Here is a 6,276-nt window from a genome sequence, read left to right on the forward strand (position 1 = left end):
CTCATCTGCAGTGTGGCCATAGCTCTTCCCATGTCTGCCTTTCATCCAACAAGTAGAAGAGCTTGGGGCTCTGCTGGGTGAGCAGCTATCCCCCTAAATCAGTACTAGATTTTCATCACTAATTCTCTGCCCTAGGTCCTTTCAACTCTTTTCAACAAAGCTGACTCTGCTGGGGAAACTCCTGGGGCTGCCATGCTCCTGCTCATCCTCTCCCATGCTTTGTGGTGGGGACACAGTGGTTTGTCTGCTCTCACAGCAGCCAGAGCTACAGCTCTGGCTCACTTCTGTTGAGACAGATGTGCCTAACATTGAGAATGTTAGTCCTCCCTTGGTGCAAAAATAGTATTACTGCTGTAAAAGCTGCCCTGTGCTGGGATAGCAGTGGTCACAGCTTTAATTACAGCATAGATGAGATACTGCAGAAGGAATAAATTCCCCCAGTTAACTCCTGTGTTTTGGTGCCTTCTTGATGCTTGGATTTCCATGTTGCCTCTCTCCCTCTTAGGCAGGGGACTTATCTTTGTGTTTCTCATGCTCCCACTGTCGCCCTGATGCTTGCAAGTGACCTGCCAGAAACTGGGAAGGGGAGATGTTGCCTCTAGGGTCAACTCGTCTCAGGGCACTACTCATCTGACCAACAGACTGAAAAAAGGGAAATAAATACGAGTGTTTAAAAAAATAAACTCTGTTTAAAAAATAAAACCAAAAACTACGCTGTTAAAAAACATACCCTGTTAAAAAAAATAAACCCATCAAGAAACAAAACTCTAGGATGGTGAAAAGGGGAAATGCAGTGATTGAGTAAAGGATTCAATTTTTTAAATGAAAGATCTTCCATACACCAATTCCAGCCAAAAGGCATTTCTGTTCCCTTGACAGAATATAAATATTAATCCAGACACTCGTTGTTCTCAATGTGTCCTTTTGTATTGGCATGATCTGGAGCCACACTGAGAGCTCACATCTTCTGCTGGCTTCCTTCAGGGTGCAGGGTGCTCACTACAACTTCAGAGAGTCCAGCAAGGACACGTCCTCCTTTCCTGGACATGGGGCTCTGCTGCTCATCCATGCTTTATCCGAGTGTATCTCCTGCAGGAGCCATCAGAAGGAGAATTGCAGGAACCTGGAGGGGATGGTGGTGAGACACCTACACATGAGAGGTCCACATCAAACCCCTTTCTCTGGGCTTTTGAGCACAATTCTCTCCTGCTCTGTGGAATTTTACCTTATTGCAAAATGGCTCTGAAATTCTGCCTCTCTGGTGAGAGGGGCGGGTAACAGAGGGGGCCAGGGAAGAGTCATGGAGACCAGCCACCTGCCCAGGAAGACTGCAGGCTCTGTGGGGACATGTCCCAGGCAGGGCTGGGTGAAACAAGGACCAGGCACTGGGTGAAACTCTGGACATGGAGCTGTGCCACCTCTAGCAATGGAGAGGAAAAGAGAAGAAACCATGAAGAAACCAAGGTCTTCATATTTTAGGTTTCTTGGGACAGAGAAGCCATGTCCATTGTCCTTTCCTCCTAATTGCTGTTCCTTCCACTCTCCTCCTGGTTATCTACAGGAGCTGTCACCATCCAAGGAAAGTCCCCAGTTCAGAAAAGTCCTTAAGCACAAACCTAATTATCTGGACAAGATTAAGGTTTTCACTGAATCGGGCCTGCAGAGCTGGATGGAAACCAGCCGAGCCACCCCGAGCCAGCCTCACCAGAGGCTCCAGACTCAGCTCCAGCACGGCCCCTTCCTTCCTGGGGGGTCAGTGTAAAATAAAACCAGAGGCAACCTTGCAAAAGCAGATCCAATTCCCAGGCCCTTAGCAGCCCATCTTGGTCTATAAGATCAAACCCCTCTACTCTGCCAGTGTATCCATCCTTTTTGCTTTTCATCACAGAGCATGAACCCCATTTTTCCTCTCTGCTCTCCCACCCCCTTCAACACGAGGCACACAGAGCAGGACAGCCAAACGTTGAGTGGCCTTTTCTTCTCAATCACTCTCTGAGAGTCACTGTGAAACGCGATGCTATGTGGAAAGTGGCTGGAAAGAATGACACTGCGAGAGCCTGTTTTTTTCCAAGGAAATAAATAGATTGTGTGCCATGAGCACGGAGAGGAGAAGGTTTGTGCCAGGTCATGCACAGGTAGGGCCACGCAGGGACAGCCCGGAGTTGGTTTGAGCTGCAGTCACCACCTCTTAGGAAGATTTTGCTGGGCAGAGGCACATGGGACAGTGCCACCAAGGTGGCAGCCTGCAGGTGGCAGCTGTTTCAGCTTGTCTCCAGCATCCCTGGGCATGCAAACTATTTGCAAGGGGGTCATGAAACTTGGTGAAGCAAAACAAGCTACTGCACGCTTTGCGTGCAGGAACCCAGAACTGGGGGGAGTCTGACCACCTCTCAGCTGAGGAGGGGGCACTTAAATGCCCAAGGTGATGGTGGGATGTCAGGCAAGCCGGGGCTTGAGGCCTGGCTCCAACATGGTTGCGGTGATGGCCTGGATTCAACTATTTCAAAGGGCACAAGACGGTCAAATCAAGCCCCAAATTTAAATTTGTTAAAATAACTTTTTGCAAAACATTAGGACGGAGAGAAATGTTTCCATGGTTTTGTTTTTAAATTCCAAGTGGGAAGAGTTTATTTTTTCACTAGGAAACTTTCCCCGTAGGATTCACAACGCTGGCTGGGAGACAAGAACTGGCGAGCTCCACTCCCGAATGGAGGCGACCCCAACGGTGACCCCGCGCTGGTCACGTCGCCTTGGGCAGCCTCAGTTGCCCCTTGGAAAAGGGAGGTGGCCACGTGCAGCCTCAGTTACCCCTTGGAAAAGGGAGGTGGCCACGTGCATGGCTGCAGAGGGGCTGGGGTGCCAGCGGGGCCGGCTGTTGTGAGGTCAGCCCGTGCCGAGTGGGATCTAAATCCAGACACGCCGTGTCTTGTGTTTGCTTGGAGGCAAATGCAATGAAAACTCTTGCATTCCAAGCAGGTTAGGGGAAAATATGGGGAAATGAGCAATCTCCTTGGCTCTGCTGATGCACAAGTGTCTTCCAGGAGGATAGCGATGCTCTGTCCTTCAGCATCACTCTGCTCCTGCTGGATTGCTGCTGATCCAGAATGTATGAACTTCCATTTGTTTGTTGGTTTATGCTGTCCTGACAAGCAAAATATTACAGAGATTTATAAAATTAACTGAAGGTAATAAAAAGGCATGGGGGCTCATCTGGTTCCCCTCAGCTCAACGCCCTGGAAAGCCCTTTACCCCAGCTGAGAGCCCAAGTGCTGCTCTTCCTGCCCCGAGGTGACCGGGGAATCCACAGTGTTTAATGCAAAAATACACAGCAGTGAAACAGGGACTTGGTGAACATTGAGATGAGGGAAGAAGGGGAAATCAGAGCAGGTTGAGCTCCATTTACTAGAACTGGCTGAAAAAAAAGACAAAAAAATAGCAATTTGAAATGCTTGTGTCTTGCTCCTATCAAGAGAGCAGAGAATGAGCACAGGGGTTCATTCTTATTTGTGATCAAAGACTTTGAGCTAATCTCATTTTATTCTCTACTCCCATGTACTGCTCTGTGGTTGTGAACTCATGGATGGCAGGAAACTCCTCTTGCTTTGCTCTCTGAGAGAAGTGAGGACTTGGCATTTTAGGATCTCGGATGTAATGAAAACTGCTTGCTTGGACATGCCATTTCCAACGTGGCAGCTCCACAGCTCAAGGGTTAATTGGGCTCCATCATTTTCAGCCTAGACATTGATATAAAGGCTTATCCAAAGAGGAAAGCTTGTTTTTAGCAAGGTGGGAGCTGCAGGTACAACAGCCCCTCCTGCTCACCTCTGCAGCCCCAGCTGTTCACACCTGGCTGGGGCAAGAAAAGCAGAAGGAACTGTTTGTTATAGGACAATTCCCTTGCGTGGAGAATGCCTCCTCAGGCTTATAACACATCTTCCATCCCTGGGACACCTGGATACCTCCAGCAAGACTTCCCCCAAGGGTAGGGCCAAAGGTGCAGTGTTCCTGGTGCACAGCTCACCCACGGAGCCTCACCCTGGTGGCCACGGGCTGTGGAGCCACCCTGAAGCAGGGGAGCAGCCAAATGTGGCTGATGGGAATCACTGATGGGAATCACGGGAGGTGTGCCTTTGCTTTCTAAAGGGCTGTTAACACATTTAGGGTTAATCACACGGATAGATCTCCGTGGCTTGGAGCCAGTAAAAGCACGGATCCCCAGGCTTCCCGATGGGAATTGGCCAGGGCCAGGGCCCATGCTCTCACCCAGTCGTTGGGAAGTAAGCTGTGTACTCAGCACAGAGACATCCAGGGATTTTGTTCTGTGTCATCCCTCTCACACCCCCTGAAAGGTTCTTATCCAGGTGGAAACTCGAATATCTTCCCATGCCTGCCAAGATGGCAAGGCAGAGCCCAGAGGACATAGGCAAAGGGCTGATCTGAGCTGCTTTTTCTCAGTGGTGGCTGCAGGAGCCATGGAGGCTGGATGGAGGAGAGGTTGAGCCCCATTCCTGTGCCTTGACCTCCTTCAGGGACTTCGATGTATCAAAAATTATATACTTAAAGGAATGAGCTTCCCAAGGAGGGAAAAATCTTCAACTTCAAGCCCTGCTGAGCGTAGGAAGGCATTTAGAGGCACAAATCAGTGGGCCTGGTGCAAGAGGGCCTGGGGGGAATGTGGGTTTTTCATCAGCTTTTATTTAGTACAGACACCACCAGGAAGTCCATAGCAAGTGTGTAAATGTTTGAGGGACACAGGCAGGGCTGCTTCAGATGAAACATCCCAGGGAACTGAGCTATGTCCCCATGTCATGTCCCACGTTTTAACTGGACATGGTGGGAGAAGAAAGCGCTTGGGGCAGGCTGGAAAATTAATTTTAAGAGACTTGACTGAAGCAGCACCCTGTCTCTCTCCTTCTCCCAGAGTGGTCTCCCAGCCTCTGCACATACCACCAGGCACTGACCTGGGCTGTTCAGCATCAAAAAAGCGTTTTACAAGTCAAGTCTTTGTGTTCTCTTAGTGGAGAAATCATCAAAGACAGCCAGTGTGAACGTGTGTGTCCCAGGGGATGCATCAGGGAGAGGGGGTCTGGATGGACAGGCTGAGGGAAACTGTCTTCCCCAGAGAGAAGCTGTTTCCCCAGCACTTTGGAGACTTGGCTGTCCTCTTACTCCTCTCCCTGACTCCAAACCTCATTGTCAGGAGGCTTAAGGAGGGCAAAGGGACTGTGTGCACCAAGTCCCCTCTGCTGCCTCCCTCCCTTTAACCTTGTGGAAGGTGACTGGTGGCCCTTTGCAGGGAGCTCACTGCCATCCACCTGAATTTCCACACACTTGCAGGGGCTCGACTGACTCCTTGTGATTCATTCTAATGTGGCTCAAAGCAGCAGCTTGCTGCAGCCTGATGTGAAGCACCCACATACGCTCACATTATATAATATCAATGTAAGAAGATTAAATTATCCGGTCTGAGGAAACACATGCACGTAGGGATGTACACACTCACACACAGTCTGGAGGGTAGCTCAGTGGAGCTGAGGGCAAAGCTTTCCTCCAGTCACACTGAACTTGTGCTTTTTTAGCATTAAGATACTGGGGCAAATAGCAAGTATTTGCCTGTGCATAGACAGGTGTGTGAAGCACGGCAGCAGCTGAGTGTTCTGCGTTTGAGGGAAACACGAGAAGAGTTTGTAAGTGTGTGCTCGGTTATCCACCGTGTTGGCAAAGTCTGAGCAGCAGCATGGAGCAACAGGTGGAATCCAAACAGTCCCAGCACTAAACTTCACCTGTCAGCGTATGGCAACATCCCTGGGAAAGCAAACAGAGGGGGGAACTGTCCCCAGAAGCCCTGAGCATCTCTCAGCAGCCATGGAGAGCCCGGCCCATCCCGTGGCCAGGAGCCCTGCCCTGCAGCCATGCGCATCGGGGCACAGCCCGCTCCTCGGGCTGCACAAACACCAGCAGATCGATGCACAAAGTCGGGAGTCATGCTGAGCTTGGGGTGCCCAGGCCTTTCGCCCAAAGATGCACTTTACCTTCCAGAAGTTTCATGTTGGGAGGGGAATGCTGGAAATGCTCTTCACCTACAGCTGCCCACGGTGCTCAGGCTGCCCGGGCAGCGAATGGCTTTGCCTCTCCCTCTGCTCCTGCGCTTTCCCGTCATTGATTCACATTGTTCTGCTAAATATAACTCGGCCCCTTGAAGCTGCTCACTCAGCTTTTACCCCCGCCGGCGGAGCGGGGCACGGAAGGTGCTGGCAGGAGCGGGGCTGGGCGGCC

This window comes from Geospiza fortis, unplaced genomic scaffold (assembly GCF_000277835.1).
Source record: "Geospiza fortis unplaced genomic scaffold, GeoFor_1.0 scaffold763, whole genome shotgun sequence".
Lineage (NCBI taxonomy): Eukaryota > Metazoa > Chordata > Aves > Passeriformes > Thraupidae > Geospiza > Geospiza fortis.